The sequence below is a fragment of the Mytilus californianus genome, unplaced genomic scaffold (genome assembly GCF_021869535.1).
Source record: "Mytilus californianus isolate M0D057914Y unplaced genomic scaffold, xbMytCali1.0.p SCAF_5, whole genome shotgun sequence".
NCBI lineage: Eukaryota > Metazoa > Mollusca > Bivalvia > Mytilida > Mytilidae > Mytilus > Mytilus californianus.
Window position 1 is genome coordinate 63,841,271 of NW_026262701.1, and position 20,742 is coordinate 63,862,012.

The window sequence follows — 20,742 nt, forward strand, 5'->3', positions numbered from 1 at the left end:
GATTTTGTTCTTGAGATGTTTCAACAAAATATCGAATCATGTCAGTTGTTGACTTAATATTGAAAATTTGACTGAATTATCTCTTATACTGTTTTATGCTGTTTAATTCGTGTTTCTTTTTTAAAGAGGTGAAGTTGCTCTTGTTCATTCATATAATTATCGTTCATTCAAAAAATTATTGTAAAATCACTACGCACGTTATAGTAATGTAATCTTATCTCACATTATTTGTTTTAAATTAAAAGAAGCATAATTTACGCGTTCTGATTACACTTACCATGTTGGTAATACTTCCTTGAAATTATGGGCCCTGTTATTTATTAAGGGTTTTCTTAATCGCTGATTGATACTGATAGACACCACTATGTAAACAAATGATATAATGATCAACTGATCAAGGTTACTTCTCGAGACAGTGTCAAATTTCATAATGACCCTCTTTGCAATTGAAAATGATAACCTGTAATTCTCGGGAATTAAAATGTTTTGTGTTTTATATTCTGAAGTTTTAAAAATCAAAAACATTTAACTGAAAGAGTGTTTCTGTTTGTCGTATGTTAAACCCAAATAATCTTTTTATTTACTTTTATAATGTTTTGTCATGTCTCTGGTTTTGTGTAATGCGTGATCAGCCTATTTTCATTGGATGGTTTAAAATAGATCTTACTAGCATTGACCATGCAGAAAATCATCAAGCGTATTGACGATGACTTCATGAAACTTTTAACTGAAAATTTCTTTACTTTAAAATCCATTGCGTTAATTTTTTTATGTGATTATGTCATTAGTAATGAAAGGGGTAAAGCGTAAGCCGGTTTCCAGGTTAATCGACAGTTAACATGCATTTCATGAAAATTTCAGAAGCCGTCCCATCTTCAAATCTTTAATCGGTATGTATGAATGAATGATTCTTATAATAAAAAACTATAGTTCGGTAGAACACTCTCGTCACGAAAGTTGAAATCATCAATTGAATGGTTAATCGATTAACTTGGAAACCAGTTATGATATCATTAAAATTAAAATAAAAGCAATAAAGATAATGAAGCCAGGTGCACGGATTATTTATGTGAATAATTGCCCAGTAACAAACACTCTACAAGGGGATAATCTATTATGATTTTTTCGGGAGTTATACGTTTCCGCAAATATATATGCCTCCACCGTAAGCCGGGTAAATGTGTTGTCCCCCTGGGAAATGTAAAACATTGTAAATATTACTTTCTGCTGGATAAGTCTTTCATTGATATAAAGTTAAACATCCTAACTTCTCACTAGATAAGACTCCTGTCAGGTTTAATTCTTTTACATGTGGATGAAAAATAAAAGTCACAAAAACATTTACTAGGCAGCAATTGCTTTAACAGCTTTGATTATAAATATCTGATATGACATTTAGGAGTTATGGAACTTTGTGCTTTGAAAAAGCAACTGGTGTATCATGCGCTCATGGCACAGCTCTTTATTATAGGATTTATTACCCTTAAATGACAAATTTTATCTTTTTAGCTCACCTGGCCGAAAGGGCCAAGTGAGCTTTTTTCATCACTTGGCGTCCGTCGTCTTACTTTTACAAAAATCTCCTCAGAAACTACAGGGCCAAATTTAACCAAACTTGGCCACAATCATCATTGGGGTATCTAGTTTTAAAAATGTGTCTGATGACCCCGTCGGCCAACCAAGATGGCCGACATGGCTATAAATAGAACATAGGGGTAAAATGCAAGTTTTGTCTATTATTTTGAAAACCGTTATAAATAGAGAAAAGCTGACTGACATGGGCAAAAATGTTCAGAATGTTGAGCTCTACCAATTGTTCATATACGTCAAAACTGTCAGACGACTTCTTATAGGAGTTATTGCCCTTAAGTGACAAATTTTACCATTTATTTTCACTTATATACGACCGCAAAAAATTATATGCGTTCGTATATTACTATCACGTCATCGTCGTCCGAAGACATTTGGTTTCCGGAAAATAACTTTAGTTGAAGTATATGTATCTCTATGAAATTTAATCAAAAGGTTCAATACCACAAAAAGAAGGTTGGGATTGTTTTTGGGGGTGATGGTCCCAACCGTTTAGGAATTAGGGGCCAAAAAGGGGCCCAAAACAAGCATTTTTCTAGTTTCAGGACAATAACTTGTGTTTAAGTATTTTGATTGCTCTGAAATTGTACCACAAGGTTCAATATCACAAGTAGAAGGTTGGGATTCAGTTTGGGGGTAATTGCCCAAACCGTTAAGGAATTAGGGGCCAAAACAAGCATTTTTATAGTTTTCAGACAATAACTTGTGTTTAAGTGTATGGATGTCTCTTAAATTGTACCACATTTTCCAAAAAGAAAATTTCTTCAAATATTTTTTTTTTGGAAAGGTGGGGGAAGTCAATTTTTTTTCCTCAAGATTTAAGAAATTATCTATTTTCCAAAAAAAAAATTGGGGGTCACAATTTATTTTGCTAATTCTTTGTATATAGTCTGAAAACAAATTTACTAAGTATTGCGCAACAACACAGTGTATTGCACAACAGCAAGAAATCTTCAATTGAATATAAATTGAAATCATATAACCAATTTCAAGTTCTTTGACTACATTTATTCTGTGTCAGAAACCTATAATGTGTCAAATATTTAATTACAATCCAAATTCAGACCTGTATCAAACTTGAATATTGTGTCTATTTTTGCCCAAACTGTTCAGGGTTGGACCTCTGCGGTTGTATCCAGCTGTGCTCGGCGAAGCACATTTTTGCCTATTATCTTGAAAACTATAATAGATAGGGCGAAACTTTAGATTACAAAAATGATTAGCAAAACAAGTTCTACAAATAAGTTCCATGGTCGAAATCGTCAGTTGACTCCTTATTAGAGTTATTATAGATAGATAGAAACTTAAATAAGCAAAAATGATCAGCAAGACAAGATCTACAACTTATACAATATGAAGGAAATCGTCTGAAGACTCCTTAATGGAGTTATTGCTCTTTAATGACGATTTTTATCATTTTTTTGCATTTTGCCTTACATAAAAAAAATTATAATAGATAAGTAGACACTTTAAATCACAAAAATGATCAGTAAGGCAAGATCTACTAACAAGTCAAATTTTGCGGATATAGTTAGTAGACTGTCACTCTTTATAGGAATGGTTGCCCTTAAATTAGGATTTTTTTACCCTCTTTTGTGTTTTGAGCAAAAACTAAAGAAGATGGAAAGAAACTAAACAGACTAAATGATCAGCAGTACAAGATCAACAAAAGATTTTTGTCATGAATTCTATTCTCGTCTACAATGTTGGAGAGTGTCCTTTGTTGAATATGCACATAGACCAAGTTGAGCGACACAGGCTCATTAGAGCCTCTAGTTTTTATACGACCGCAAAAAAAATTTTGTGGTCGTATATTGGTATGACGTTGGCGTCGTCGTCGTCGTCCGAAGACACATTAGTTTTCGCTCTCTAACTTTAGTTTAAGTGAATGGATCTCAATGAAATTTTACCATAAGGTGCAATACCACAAAAGGAAGGTGGGGATTGATTTTGGGGGTTATGGTACCCACAGTTAAGGAATTAGGGGCCAAAAATAAGCATTTTTGTAACTTCCAGACATAACTTGTGTATAAGTGTATGGATCTCTCTGACATTGTACCACAAGGTTCCATATCACAAAGGGAATGCTGGGATTGATTTTGGGGGTAATTGCCTCAAATTTTAGGAATTAGGGGCCAAAAAGGGGCAAAAAACAAGTATTTTTCTAGTTTCATGACAATAACTTGTGTGTAATTGTACGGATCGTTATGAAATTGTACTACAAGGTTCCATATCACAAAGGGAAAGCTGGAATTGAGTTTAGGGGTAATTGCCCTAAACGTTTAGGAATAAGGGGCCAAAAAGGGGCCAAAAATAAGCATTTTTCTAGTTTCCAGACAATAACTTGTGTTCAAATGTATGGATCTCTCTGAAATTGTACTGCAACCTACCATACCACAAAGGGAAGGCTGGGATTGATTTTGGGGGTAATTCCTTCAAAATTTTAGTAATAAGGGGCCATAAAAGGGCAAAAAAACAAGCATTTTTCTAGTTTCAGGACAATAACTTGTGTGTAAGTGTATGGATCTTTATGAAATTGTACTGCAAGGTTCCATATCACAAAGGGAAAGCTGGGTTTGAGTTTGGGGGTAATTGCCCTAAACGTTTCGGAATTTGGGGCCAAAAAGGGGCCAAAAATATAATATTAAAAATTTTTTTGGGGGGTTCAATTTTTTTTCCTCAAGATTTAAGAAATTATCAATTTTCCAAAAAAAAAAAAAATTGGGGGTCACAATTTATTTTGCTAATTCCTTGTCTGAAAACAGATTTACTAAGTTAATTGCGCAATAGCACAGTGTATTGCACAACAGCAAGAAATCTTTAATTGAATATAAATTCAAATCATATAACCAATTTCAAGTTCTTTGACTACATTTATTTTTGTGTCAGAAACCTATAATGTGTCAAATATTAAATACAATCCAAATTCAGACCTGTATCAAGCTTGAATATTGTGTCCATTTTTGCCCCAACTGTTCAGGGTTGAACCTCTGCGGTCGTATCCATTTTTGCCTTTTATCTTGAAAACTTCAATAAATAAATAGAATTTTTGAACAAAAATATGATCAGCAAAATGAGATCTACAAATATGTTAACATGACTGAAATTGTCAGTTAACTCTTAATAGAGTCATTCTCAGCTAATGATGATTAAACTAAAAAGTGGCCATTGTGGAAGATGCAGGTGAGCGACACATTTAGAGCCTCTAGTTTAAAAATAACATACTTTTTCTGAATTAAAGGATTATGATTGATTCATTTATACAAAATTTCATGAAAAGTATGTTTTTTTAACCTTACTACCCTAATTGTAAATATAACAAAAATGAAGCATAATTTACCTTCGAATATACTTGAGCGTTGTTGAGTTTATAAAATTATTTTTTAAGTGCATTCTACAAAATTTTACAATTTTAGTCAAGAACAGATCTTCAACAAATCTACCTGCTATATAGATAATTGCCAATGAGACAAATTTCCACCAGAGTTCAAATAAGGTGGATGTAAGCAATTATAGGAAATTCACCGTACATACAGCCTTCAACAATGAGAAAAATTCATACTGTTTAGTCGGCTATAAAAGGTAGTATACGTTGAAAAAATTATTTGGAGGATGGAAAAACGTAAAATTTTGAAAAATTTAAAAAGATATTGAATTTTTATACGCGCGTTTACAGGATTATTATGGTTACCGTGGTCCGTCCGTCCGTGTGTCCGTCTATCTGTCCATCATCTACATGTCAGCCAATAACTTAATAACGCTGTAACCAATTTGCATGAAACTTTGGTGATTTGTTTATATCTATAGACGTGAGCTCCCTTTCGATTTTTATAAATTTTAGATTTTACGTTTCCGAGTTACGGGGTTTTATTCATTAAAATTTTCCAGTTTTCGGACAATAACTCAAAAAATGCTTTGAGCAGTTTTCATGAAACTTTGATGAATTGTTTATATATATTGACTTAAGCTCCCTTTTGATTTTTATAAATTTTAGATTTTACGTTTCCGAGTTATGGGATTTTATTCATAAAAAAAGGGGGATTTCCAATTTTTAGACAATAACTCAAAAGTGCTTTGAGCATTTTTCATGAAACTTTGGTGACTGGTTTATATCTATTAAAATAACCTCCCTTTAGTTTTTTTGATAAATTTCTGATTTGACAATAAAAAATGCACACAATAATTTCTGAATTTACAGTACTTTATAAAGTAATAATGCATAAATAAGTATTTGGTATGAATAAAACATGTTAATAGTTTGTTCTTATGTTGTGCTATTACACATGTCGTAGTTGATGTCGTTTTCGTCATCGTTGTCCGAAGACACATTGGTTTTCGCACAATATCTTTAGTTTAAGTGAATGGATCTCTATGAAATTTTAAGGTTCAATACCACAAAAGGAATGCTGGGATTGATTTTGGGGGTAATTGCCTCAAAATTTTAGGAATTAGGGGCCAAAAAGGGGCAAAAAACAAGCATTTTTCTAGTTTCATGACAATAACTTGTGTGTAAGTGTATGGATCTTTCTAAAGTTGTACTACAAGGTTCCATATCACAAAGGGAAAGCTGGAATTGAGTTTGGGGGTAATTACCTAAAATGTTTAGGAATAAGGGGCCAAAAAGAGGCCAAAAATAAGCATTTTTGTCTCGCCCTGACGGAGTCAAAAAGCGAGACTTAGGTATGCTGTTTCCGGCGGCGGCGGTGTCAACAATGTATTAGTTTGTGATTAGGTCTAATTCATGGTGAACCACTAGTGGTAGGTCAATGATATTTGGTATGCAGTTGTATTAGCATTTGCACATCTCATTACCATGGAGATTATTTGGCCCCGCCCCCTCAGTCAAGGTCTATTGACTTTGAAACTTTGCTTAGTTTACATGTTTTAGTTTGTGATTAGGTCAGTTTATGGGGAACCACTAGTGGTAGGTCAATGATTTTTGGTATGCAGTTGTATAAGCATTGGCAAATCTCATTTCCATGGAGATTATTTGGCCCCGCCCCCTCATTCATGGTCTATTGAATTTGAAACTTTTGCTTAGTTTTTATGTAGTAGTTTGTGACTAGGTCAGTTTAAGGGGAACTGTTAGTGGTATGTCAATGATAATTGGTATGCAGTTGTATAAGCATTAGCACATCTCATTTCCATGGAGAATATTTGGTCCTTACCCCTCAGTCATGGTCTATTGACTTTGAAACTTTTGCTTAGTTTACATGTATTAGTTTGTGATTATGTCAGTTTAAGATGAACCACAAATGTTAAGTCAATGATATTCGGTATGCAAATGTATTGGCATTTGCAAGTTTCATTTCCATGGAGATTATATAACCCCATCCCCTTATTATTGTTCATTGACTTTGAAACTTTTACATAGTTTACAAGTTAACGTTTGTGTTTAGGTTTGTTTAAAGATAACGACTTTTAATAAGTCAATGGTATTTGGTATGCAGTTTTATTAGCATTGGCACATCTCATTTACATGGAGATTGTTCATCCAGGTACCTCAGTCATGGTTCATTGACTTTGAATATTTGCAATACTAATGTTAAAGTATTGCTAATTTAATTTCAACATTTGCATAATAAAAATTACAAAAAGGCAAGACATATCTCTGTGATAACAGTTTATTCTAGTTTCCAGACAATAACTTGTGTTCAAGTGTATGGATCTCTCTGAAATTGTACTGCAAGGTACCATACCACAAAGGGAAGGCTGGGATGGATTTTGGGGGTAATTGCCAAAAAAATTTAGGAATTAGGGGCCAAAAAGGGGCAAAAAACAAGCATTTTTCTAGTTTCAGGACAATAACTTGTGTGTAAGTGTATGGATCTTTATGAAATTGTACTACAAGGTTCCATATCACAAAGGGAAAGCTGGGTTTGAGTTTGGGGGTAATTGCCTTAAACGTTAAGGAATTTGGGGCCAAAAAGGGGCAAAAAACAAGCATTTTTCTAGTTTCCAGACAATAACTTGTGTTCAAGTGTATGGATCTCTCTGAAATTGTACTGCAAGGTACCATACCACAAAAGGAAGGCTGGGATTGAGTTTGGGGGTGATGAATCATAAGGGGGTTCCAAAATTTTGGGGGGGGGATTTTTTTTTTCTATTTTAAGACTTTTATGATGTATTTAAATTGGTAATTATGGTTGCAAACTCCATTGAAAATTTGAATTGAGATTATGACCATATCTTGAGGGAAGGAAAAGGGGGGGGGGGGTTTCAGAAATTAAAAAGAAAATTTCTTCAAATATTATTTCTTTTTGCAAAAAAAAGGGGGAGGGGGGGGGGGGGGGGGGGGGGGGGGGGGTCAATACGCAACAGCATAGTGTATTTCTCAAAAGCAAAAAATTGAATATAAATTCAAATCATATAACCAATTCTAAGTTCTTTGACTACAGTTATTCGGTGTCAGAAACCTATTATGTGTCAAATATTTTATTACAATCCAAATTCAGACCTGTATCAAGCGTGAATATTGTGTCCTTTTTTGCCCCAACTGTTCAGGGTTGGACCTCTGTGGTCGTATCCAGCTGCGCTCAGCGAAGTATTTTATTCGCATTGTTGAAGGCCGTATGGTTGCCTATAATTGCTTACATCCACTTTATTTGAACTTTGGTGGATAGTTGTCTCATTGGCAATCATACCTCATCTTCTTATTAGTCCCCTTCCGACGAAGTCGATAAGGACTTTAGGTTTATACTCCGTCCGTCTGTCTGTCTGTCAGTCTGTCCATCCATCAGTCTTGCAAATCAGTTTTCCACACTTTTTATACGACCGCAAAAATTAAAAATTTTTTGGTCGTATATTGGTATGACGTTGGCGTCGTCGTCGTCGTCGTCGTCGTCGTCGTCGTCGTCGTCCGGCGTCGTCCGAAGACACATTGGTTTTCGCACTCTAACTTTAGTTTAAGTGAATGGATCTCCATGAAATTTCACCATAAGGTTCAATACCACAAAAGGAAGGTTGGGATTGATTTTGGGGGTTATGGTACCAACAGTTAAGGAATTAGGGGCCAAAAATAAGCATTTTTGTAACTTTCAGACAATAACTTGTGTGTAAGTGTATGGATCTCTCTGACATTGTACCACAAGGTTCCATATCACAAAGGGAAGGCTGTAATTGATTTTGGGGGTAATTGCCTCAAAATTTTAGGAATTAGGGGCCAAAAAAGGGGCAAAAAACAAGCATTTTTCTAGTTTCATGACAATAACTTGTGTGTAAGTGTTTGGATATTTCTGAAATTGTACTACAAGGTTCCATATCACAAAGGGAAAGCTGGAATTGAGTTTGGGGGTAATTGCCCGAAACGTTTAGGAATTGGGGGCCAAAAAGGGGCCAAAAATAAGCATTTTTCTAGTTTCCAGACAATAACTTGTGTTCAAGTGTATGGATCTCTCTGAAATTGTACTGCAAGGTACCATACCACAAAGGGAAGGCTGGGATTGAGTTTGGGGGTGATGAATCATAAGGGGGTTCAAAAAATTTGGGGGGGGGGATTTTTTTTTTTTTTTTTTTTCTTTTTTTCCTTTTTTTTTTCTTTTAAAATTTTCCATTTTAAGTTGGTTATTTCTGATTTATATTTAAAAGCAAATAATAATGATATGGTAGGAGATACACACCAAACAGGATGTGTAAATTATTATATAATAAGTATTGTGCAATAGCAAGAAATTTTCAATTGCACAGTATTGCACAATAGCAAGAAATCTTCAATTGCACAGTATTGCGCAATAGCAAGAAATCTTCAATTTAACAGTATTGCGCAATAGCAAGAAATATCCAATAGCACAATATTGCGCAATAGCAAGAAATTGTCAATTGTACAGTATTGCGCAATAGCAAGAAATATTCAATTGCACAGTATTGTGCAAAAGAAGATACTTCGTATAAATTGCTTATTTCTTGATCAATTTCAATGGGGTTTTATTCTTGAATTCTTGGGGTTCTTTAATATGCTGAATCTAACCGTGTATTAAGTTTTTGGATTTTGGGCCCCATTTTTAAATTGGTCCACATTGAGGTCCAAAGGGTCCAAAATTAAACTTTGTTTGATTTCATCAAAAATTGAATTATTGGGGTTCTTTGATATGCCGAATCTAACCGTGTATTTAGATTTTTAATTTTGGGTCCCGTTTTTTAAATTTGTCTACATTAAGGTCCAAAGGGTCCAAAATTAAACTTAGTTTGATTTTAACAAAAATTGAATTCTTAGGGTTCTTTGATATGCTGAATCTAAACATGTGTTTAGATTTTTTATTATGGGCCCAGTTTTCAAGTTGGTCCAAGTTGGGGTCCAAAATTAAACTTTGTTTGATTTCAACAAAAATTGAATATATGGGGTTCTTTGATATGCTGAATCTAAACATGTATTTAGATTTTAGATTTTTGGCCCAGTTTTCAAGTTGGTCCAAATTGGGGTCCAAAATTAAACTTTGTTTGATTTCAACAAAAATTGAATATATGGGGTTCTTTGGTATGCTGAATCTTACCATGTATTTAGATTTTTTATTTGTGGGCCCGCTATCAAATTGGTTCATATTGAGGTCAAAAGGGTCCAAAATTAAACTTTATTTGATTTCATCAAAAATTAAATTATTGGGGTTCTTTGATATGCCAAATCTAACTGTGTTTTTAGATTTTTAATTTATGGTCCCGTTTTTTAAATTTGTCTACATTAAGGTCCAAAGGGTCCAAAATTAAACTTAGTTTGATTTTAACAAAAATTGAATTCTTCGGGTACTTTGATATGCTGAATCTAAACATGTGTTTAGATTTTTGATTATGGGACCAGCTTTCAAGTTTGTCCAAGTTGGGGTCCAAAATTAAACTTTGTTTGATTTCAACAAAAATTGAATATATGGGGTTCTTTGATATGCTGAATCTAACCATGTATTTTGATTTTGGACATTGGACCATAATAGGTAAATTAAAAAAATTGAAGTTCTTAGACCACATTCTTTCTGTGTCAGAAACCTATGCTGTGTCAAATATTTAATCACAATCCAAATTCAGAGCTGTATCAAGCTTGAATGTTGTGTCCATACTTGCCCCAACTGTTCAGGGTTCGACCTCTGCGGTCGTATCAAGCTGCGCCCAGCGAAGCATTTTATTTTCTTCGTGCTTAAAGATATTGATTTGATATTTGATGTATTGTTTTATCATGACAAGTTACAGATCAAGTTCGAATTTTGTTCCGGTCTGATGATTTTGTGCAGAGTTATGGTCCTTGGACTTAGAAAATTCACTCAAATAATCAGTTTTCCGCACATTTTTTTTTGTCATGCTTGAAAATATTGATTTGATAATTGATATATAGTTTTATCATGACAAGTTACAGATCAAGTTCCAATTTTGTTCCCGTCTTATGATTTATGCAGAGTTATGGTCCTTGGACTTAGAAAATTCACTCAAATAATCAGTTTTCCGCACTTTTTTTGCATGCTTGATTATATAGATTTGATAATTGTTATTGGTATATAGTTTTATCATGACAAGTTACAGATCAAGTTTGAATTTTGTTCCCGTCTGATGATTTTGTGCAGAGTTATGGTCCTTGGACTTAGAAAATTCACTCAATCAGTTTTCCTCACTTTTTTTCGTCTAGCTTGAAGATATTGACTTGATATTTGTTATATTGTTTACACCATGACAAGTTATAGATCAATTTAGCATTTTGTTCCGGTACAATGAATTTTTAACAGGTAGGGGACTATGTATTGCCATGCAATACTCTCAGAATGCTTGTTTTTATAGTAAAGATGTTGAAACATTTTTACTTTGCCATGGTATTTTGAACCCCCTACCATGGAAAATTGAACCCCTGCTTTAGACCTCGGATTTTCAAATTGTCATAGCTATTCAAACTATATTATATAGTATTAATGCATAAATAAGTGTGTAATATGAATAAAACATGTTAGAAAAGATGTTGAAACATTTTTACTTTGCCATGGTATTTTGAACCCCCTACCAAGGAAAATTTGAACCTCCCATCAGATAACAGAATTTCAATTTATAGATAGGGAACTTCAATTTCCTGCAATGGAAAATTGCTGGAGTCAATTTTCCATGGGATTCAAAATTCCATATGACATCAGCTATGCTGTTCCAGATCATCACATCAAATTTTTAAATAGTCAATTTGGTTTTTAAGGTTTTTGACATCTCCTCCATAGGAAGATTCTAATTCAGTTTGTTTTTGTTTTATTTTTGCGAGTTTCAAGAGGTGGGTTCACACCTATATCTAGGAGAGTTTTGGTATAAATCATGGGCCATTCAGGTATCTCGTAGACAAATTTTATATCATTTATACATGCAGGTATTTATATCTTTGATATGGTCCCTGTGCAGGGAGGTTACCACATTATATGTTGTATTTCAACAATAAAACTTCATTCATAGACTGGAAAGTAAAAAACAAAAGAATAGTTTGAAGTAAAAAAATCAATTATTGTATCAACTGTATTTGCCTTTTGATAGTCTAAAGGCATTTGGAAAGCTTATTAAATATCAAGTATAATGATCCTGCAATTATATATGTCTTTCAGATGGCACCTATATGCCCTGTGTATATAGCACTAGTTTAATCATTTGATTCCACATGGTATTGTGTATTGTCAAAAAAACACTTTTTCATTCATCTGAACGTTTACGTGATATTGTGGAATTGCCATCACTAGGTCAGAAAGCAAAAAGCTTATTATGTAAAATGATAAAAATTATTACTGATAGGTAAAAATCAAGCAAATATTCATTTAGAGTAGTTAGTTCCAACTGAGGTCAATGACAAGGTCATGATGAAATTTTACCTTGACCTTCAAAGTGTACTATGACCTTGACCTTGTGACATTTGAATAACATTAAATAACAAGAAAGCATTACAATCAGTATCAACAGGTCAAATAAACAAGAAAGTACGATTTGAGAGTACTCGCAGTTACTGACAGCTAGTTAAAAGCCAAAACAATTAATAATAAAAAATCATGCATCAGAGACTAAAATCAACTAAAACACATCCCAGGGATTTAGCATTTTAACGTCATGGACAGTCAAAGAAGACATGACTTGTGCAATGCCAAAAATAAATGTATTGACAGACAGTAAGATAGTTAGGAGTTTATAACCTCTTCATAGATCAAAATGAACGTTGGTGTGTCTTTATAAATCCTGTTTGAAAAGAATACAAATTTAGTTATGTTTTAATTTGCTGATTACAAAATCGATATTAGTGCCAATGTAAACTATATTCAAAGATCTAATTACAACATTGGTAAGATAACCTTTACTAATAAGTTTGTTTAAAGGTTCGTTGAGTTTACACGGATCACATAGTGATTTCCGCGCTTTAAGTACAATATTACTGTAAATTTAGGATGTGAAATACCAATTTTAATCAGTTTAATCAAGTCTACATTACAAATATTATACTTCCGATCTCGAAAATTTAGGTGGATAGGGTCATTAAGTGCGAAAAGTGAAAAGTTTAAGAAGGTATGTCGGTCGCATATCAAATGAAAGGTCGTAAAGAGTGCATTACAAATATCAGACTTTAAAGGGAAAGACCTTTCAATTGTTTTACAAACAATTGAGATACTTAAAGTTTCTTTTTTTTTTTTTTTTTCTTCCAACATTTTTTTGACATGGCCTCCCCTCGTTTCTATTGAAGTTATCATGACCACAAATGGACCATAGATAGACCTCAACATGAAGTATTACCAGATGAGGCTGTGTAGGATTTCATCATCCCCTTTACAAGTTATCTCCCTTTTATTGGTTTTTTCGATTTGCTCCCCCCTCGTTGTTTTTGAAGATATCATTACCTTATTTGGACAATAGGTAGATCTCATCATGAAGTATTACCAGACGAGGCTGCGTAGGATTTCTTCATCTTCTTTGAGAGTTATATCCCCTTGAAACATTTTCTTTTATTTGCATTTTTCTTAAAAACTATTACAGATAGAATCGATTTGAAAACAGCAACATGAACAGGAACAGATGGCAATGTTAATAAACATAAGCAATTGTTTTGTTATCAACCCTTATATGGGTAATTTCCCTTGAATTATTATACACAATTTTTGAAAAATTATATTTCGAGAACCGGAAGTCGTGGAGACTTGAGACCTTCACCAATAATCTTTAATTGACGTGACCTTTCATTTGCACCCAAGGTCAAAGGTCACAGAGTGCAAAAAAGTTTTTACGCTGAAATTTCAAGCTTACAAAGAAGAAAAAGATAATAGATTGCTTTCGAACAGATGGTTCAAAACTGTCCAACCATCTGTTCGAAAGTTACGACGAGATAATTCTTAAAAGTATAGTTTTTTGTCTATATATTTGAAAAGGTAACAGATATCAGCCTACTATAAATTGCAAAAATGATCAGTATTTCAAGACCTTCTATTTGAGGTCTATGTCAAGATCATGATGAAATTTTACCTTGTGTACTATGACCTTGACCTTGTGACATTTGAAAGGTCAAGTGGTACTGAGTTGCATGGGGGGTAGTCCCATGTCTCTACGACTTCCAGTTCTCAAGTTTGGTATTGCATCATATATTTGATTAATAATTGTGACCTTGATGAACTTTGGAATTGCCCCATTTTTTATGTTACAGTATTGTACTTCAACTGCAGATCTTTTTTCACTTAGCAGATTTGAGATATCTTTTGTTGTTTTAGAGAAAATGCGGTTTGAAGTTTGTGAGCGGGAGCACGTATTTATGAATCAACAACAGCTAGCCACCTGAAATTTTCAGAAATTGAAGAGTTTAACATGGTTATATGTTTGACTAATTACCAAAAACATTAAATGAAAAACCAAAACAAAAAGCAATTTCAAATTTTTATGTTTTGCATTGACTTTGTAAGTTTCATAAGTTCTATTTATACAATTGATATTGCATCATTTTTAGGACTTTGCCAAATGGGGTCATTTGATATATCAAATTGAAAGTCTAAATGAGCTCTACTCAATAATGAAAATTTCAAACCGCCTTTTCATCCCAGTGAAAAGGGTGGGGTCATTTAGTGCAAGAATTATAACTTCTAAGATGGTTAGGTTGTCGACTATCAAATGAAAGTCCATAAAGCGTACATTTCAAATATCAAATTTAAGTCCCCTAAAAATGAGTTGGGTGGGGTCATTGAGTGCAAAAAGTAAATTGTCTTCTAAGATAAGGTTGTTGTATATCAAATGAAAGGTCATAATGTGTACATTTCATATATCAAGTTCCTGTCCTCCAAAAATGATTTGGATGGGGTTATTAAGTGCAAAAATCAAACTTTCTAGAAGATTGTGTTGTCACATATCAAATGAAAGGTCATTAAGTCTACATTACAATTATCATACTTCCGATCTTTAAAAATTTAGGTAAGGTGGATAGGGTCATTAAGTGCAAAAAGTTTAAGAAGGTATGCTTGTCGCATATCAAATGAAAGGTCGTAAAGAGTGCATTACAAATACATGTAACAGACTTTAAAGGGAAAGACCTTTCAATTGTTTTACAAACAATTGAAATTGTTTTACAAACAATTGAGATACTTTAATCAAATAGTACAAGGGGCATGTAAAATGGCATGCAAGAGTTCAGTCTTTTAACATATTCCATTCAAACATGATTGGAAGCAATTTGCTTGCATGGTTTCTTAAAAGAATATTCCTGAACATAAATAACAAAAGAAACCACCTATGTTGCTTCAAGTAACGACATAAAATAAAATATAATATCACTATTAACGGATGCATTTTTATTTGAACAAAACAGGATCAACCTGGCCTGTTAAATATACCATCAGACTATATAATGAAAGACAACATAGCCAAATGCAAATAAAATGATTGCAATTCTGTAGTCACTGCAAAAGCACCAGGACTGCCTTGTCATAGAGAGAAATGTTTTCCATTTAAACCAATACAAAAGAGACCATTTCCTAAATCACTTTTTTTTTAGAATTTAATGATCAATGAAAAGAGATCATTTAAAATGACTATGTTGACTTTTCAACTTCAAAATATACTAACACAATAAATTGTACAGGTTGGGACTGTGCAAAAGAATGTGTTTTTATACGATAGCAAAAATTAAAAAAATTTTGGTCGTATATTGGTATGACGTTGGCGTCGTCGTCGCCGTTGTCCGGAGTCGTCGTCGTCGTCGTCCGAAGACACATTGGTTTTCGCACTCTAACTTTAGTTTAAGTGAATGGATCTCCATGAAATTTTACCATAAGGTTCAATACCACAAAAGGAAGGTTGGGATTGATTTTGGGGGTTATGGTACCCACAGTTAAGGAATTAGGGGCCAAAAAGGGGCCAAAAATAAGCATTTTTGTAACTTTCAGACATAACTTGTGTGTTAGTGTATGGATCTCTCTGACATTGTACCACAAGGTTCCATATCACAAAGGGAAAGCTGGAATTGAATTTGGGGGTAATTGCCCAAAACGTTTAGGAATAAGGAGCCAAAAAGGGGCCAAAAATAGCATTTTTCTAGTTTCCAGACAATTACTTGTGTTCAAGTGTATGGATCTCTCTGAAATTGTACTGCAAGGTACCATACCACAAAGGGTAGGCTGGGATTGATTTTTGGGGTAATTGCCCAAAATTTGAGGAATTAGGGGCCAAAAAGGGGAAAAAAACAAGCATTTTTCTAGTTTCAGGACAATAACTTGTGTGTAAGTGTATGGATCTTTCTGAAATTGTACTACAAGGTTCCATATCACAAGAGGAAAGCTGGGTTTGAGTTTCGGGGTAATTGCCCTAAACGTTTAGGAATTTGGGGCCAAAAAGGGGCCTAAAAACAAGCATTTTTCTAGTTTCCAGACAATAACTTGTGTTCAAGTGTATGGATCTCTCTGAAATTGTACTGCAAGGTACCATACCACAAAGAGAAGGCTGGGATTGAGTTGGGGGTGATGAATCATAAGGGGGTTAAAAAAATTTAGGGGAGGGATTTTTTTTTTCTTTTAAATTTTCCATTTTATAAATGGGTTATTTCTGATTTATATATAAAAGCAAATAATAATGATATGGTTTGAATAGGTAAATTAAAATTTTTTAAGTTCTTTGACCACATTCATTCTGTGTCAGAAACCTATGCTGTGTCAAATATTTAATCACAATCCAAATTCAGTGCTGTATCAAGCTTGAATGTTGTGTCCATACTTGCCCCAACTGTTCATGGTTCGACCTCTGCAGTTGTATCAAGCTGCGCCCAGCGGAGCATTTTATTTTTTATTTAAGGGTTAATATTTCAAAGTGCAATTGTGCAACATAAAAGGCTATAACTTTTGGTTAGCAACTTTTCTGAATACTTGGTTTTTTGAGTTTGATCACTTTGGTAATGATGTTTTTCAGAGGGATCAAACTAGCAACCTTTTCATTTTCTGGAAAAGTTTCCACCAAAACTTGCTTCTATTGACGTATAGAAATGCACTTTTAAATCTTTTTGCTGAATTACTGAGAAATTAAGATTTTAGCACAGTAAATTTATATCCCATTTTGCTCTATGATATCTGAAACGGGTTATTAGTCCCCTACTGACGAAGTCGAAGGGGACTTTAGGTTTGCACTCCGTCCGTCTGTCTGTCCGTCCGTCCGTCTGTCCATCCGTCAGTCCGGCAAATCAGCTTTCCACACTTTTTGTCTTCGTTCTTGAAGATATTGATTTGATATTTGGTATATAGTTTTATCATGACAAGTTATAGATCAAGTTTGGATTTTGTTCCGGTCTGATGATTTAGTCCAGAGTTATGGACCATAACTCTGGATCATTTCTAATGTTAGAGTACTATGTTAAACCATATCTCTGTACAAAGGGAGATAACTCATTTTTTAAAAGACATTCTTTTTTTAATTATTTGAAGATTTTTTTGGCAGGTTTGTTATTTAGTATAAACTAATTTTCTGAATGCTATATATATATATAAAAAAAAATTATGAAGAGAAATCCTTTAATTAGATAATAATCTATTTTTATTAATGTATGCTGAAGGACGCCTCCGGGTGTGGGAATTTCTCGCTGCATTGAAGACCTGTTGGTGGCCTTCTGCTGTTGTCTGTTCTGTGGTCGGGTTGTTGTCTCTTTGACACATTCCCCATTTCCATTCTCAATTTTATATATTTCAATACATTACATTGTGTAGATAAAAGTTGTTGACATTTTATACATAAGTTACAAATCTATATTAGTTTGTGACAAATGAATGAAAAAATATTTGGAACTATTAATTATATTTGATTATAATTTGAAAATAGATATACACTGTATTACATCATATCTAATTTTAGAGAACTATAAATCATATCTAATGTTTTTTTCATCATGCTTATAAGATATTGATTGATAATTGGTATATAGTTTTATTGTCGAGCCTGCAACTTTTGTCGCAGAAAGCTCGACATAGGGATAGTGATCCGGCGGCAGGGTTAGCTAACTTCTTAAAAGCTTTATATTTTGGAAGGTGGAAGACCTGGATGCTTCATACTTTGTATATAGATGCCTTATGTTACGAAGTTTCTGTCTGTCACATGTCCATTGTCCTTGACCTCATTTTCATGGTTCAGTGACTACTTGAAAAAAAGTTGTGATTTTTTGTAATGTTAATTTCTCTCTTATTATGAGTAATAGGATAACTATATTTGGTATGTGCGTACCTATCAAGGTCCTCATGCCCGTCAGACAGTTTTTACTTGACCTCGACCTCATTTCATGGATCAGTGAACAAGGTTAAGTTTTGGTGGTCAAGTCCATATCTCAGATACTATAAGCAATAGGTCTAGTATATTTGGTGTATGGAAGGATTGTAAGGTGTACATGTCCAACTGCAGGTGTCATCTGACCTTGACCTCATTTTCATGGTTCAGTGGTTATAGTTAAGTTTTTGTGTTTTGGTCCATTTTTCTTATACTTTATGCAATAGGTCTACTATATTTGGTGTATGGAATGATTGTAAGGTGTACATGTCCAACTGGCAGGTGTCATCTGACTTTGACCTCATTTTCATGGTTCAGTGGTCAAAGTTAAGTTTTTGAGTTTTGGTCTTTTTTCTTATACTATATGCAATAAGTCAACTATATTTGGTGTATTGAAATATTTTATGATGTACATGTCAGTCTGGCATGTTTTATTTGACCTTGACCTCATTTTTACGGTTCATTGCTCAATGTTTAGTTTTTGTTTTTGGTCTATTTTTCTAATACTTTCAGCAATAGGTCAACTATATTTGGATTATGGAATGATTGTAAGGTGTACATGTCCAACTGGCAGGTGTCATCTGACCTTGACCTCATTTTCATGATTCAGTGGTCAAAGTTAAGTTTTTAGTTTTGGTCCTTTTTTCTTATACTCTATGCAATAGGTGAACTATATTTGGTGTATGGAAATATTTTAGGATGTATATGTCTGTCTCGCAGGTTTTATCTGACCATGACCTGATTTTCACGGTTCATTGCTCAGTGTTAAAATTTGGTGTTTTGGTCTATTTTTGTTCAACTATAAGCAAAAGGTCAACTATAATTGGTGTATGGAATGTTTATAAGGTGTTTATGTCTGTCCACCAGGTATCATATGACCTTAACCCCTTTTACATGGCTCATTGGTCAATATTAAGTTTTAATGCTGAACCTTGTTTCTTAGAAAATATAAGCAATAGGTCAACTATATTTGGTGTATGGAATGATTGTAAGGCGTATCTGTCTGTCTGGCAGGGTTCATATGACCTTGACCTTATTCACATGGTTCATGGGTCAATTTTAGTTTTTTTCATTCTTCACTGCCATCTTTAATCACAATAATCAATATCAATGGTATATCACCAAGTTATTTCACTTTTACCACATTATCCAGCATATCTTCATATAGCGGATAATAACTCATACAATTAGAAGTATGAAGACACTATGATAGTTGTCTTCAGCAGGCCTGGCAGCAGCTTTAGCGTTCATACAGGCATCAGCAGCAGCGACATTATCTCATTATTTACAGCTTAAAATTTATAATGTATGTCTAATAGCATTTACTTTCAACATTACTTCAATTAGAAATACACAACAGGCGAGACTTTTCTGTGTGTCCACTCTTGTCATGACAAGTTACAGATCCATTAAAGTTCAAATTTTTGTTTCGGTCTAATGATTTTGTGCAGAGTTATGGTCCTTGGACTTGAAAAATTCACTCATATAATCAGTTTTCCACACTGTTTTTAGTCATGCTTGAAGATATTGACATGATATTTACTCTTTGTTTACACCATGACAAGTTATAGAACAAATTAGCATTTTGTTCCAGTATAATGAATTTTTACCCGGTAGGGGACTATGTATTGCCATGCAATACTCTCAGAATGCTTGTTATAATCTGTTTGGGAGATTGGCCCCAACCTGCTTAATATATGTAAATCATATACAATTATATATGTACATTGTCGGAAAATATATAACTTATTTGTTCAACATGTAGAAACAGGACGAGAATCAAGGCTTGACAGGTTTTCTCCTGTTTCGTAGCGAGTACAAATACATTTTATATATCCGACAATGTGCATAATTATATTGCTTTTATCCTACAAATTACACCCCGTTTAGTTGTTTAAATCCAAGTAGTTGTCTCTGAGTATTCAACATTTTTCAAAGAAATCTACATAGTTTAAATGCGGACTGCGAAGTGGACCCCAAATTGAACTGTCACACAAAAAGAAATATTCTCATTTCCGTATAAGTACAAAAAAACAAAACTTTATTTGTGCACCCGTTATTTCTACAAAAACTGGCTGATTGCAGGATACATTTAATTGATCAGTAGGAAGTGGTTTTTAATAGCCGGTGTTTCGGAGTTATTTTTGTTATTGTTATTTTTCACTGATCTATTTCAGCGACAAGCAAACAGTAATGTATGCTCATCATATATACAAGCGCTCAAACAACTCTTATATAGATGGCGTATTTATTAATATTAGAAAATGATTTTTTGATATTAAAAAATAAACCTGAATATTAATAAATCTAATTTTTAATATTAAAAATTATTTTGTAATATTAAAAAATAGTCATTTTGTAATATTAATAAATAGATTTTATTTTTTAATGTTAAATATTAATTTTTTAATATTAGAAAATACAACCATTTATTAATATTAGAAAATGATTTTTTAA

The 20,742-nt window shown here is 33.4% G+C and overlaps 1 protein-coding gene and 1 long non-coding RNA gene across 4 annotated transcripts in view; one reads left to right on the forward strand and one right to left on the reverse strand.

Annotated features, from left to right (window-relative positions):
• Nucleotides 1-20,742, forward strand: part of LOC127701140 (ranBP-type and C3HC4-type zinc finger-containing protein 1-like) — a 494,271-nt gene that overhangs the window by 127,188 nt on the left and 346,341 nt on the right. The window lies entirely within an intron of this gene.
• LOC127701220 (uncharacterized) lies at nucleotides 1,269-5,966 on the reverse strand. The gene is made up of 2 exons (XR_007981884.1): nucleotides 4,524-5,966; nucleotides 1,269-2,656 (listed from the first exon to the last, which is right to left on the reverse strand). It is a non-coding gene; the product is annotated as an uncharacterized LOC127701220 (long non-coding RNA).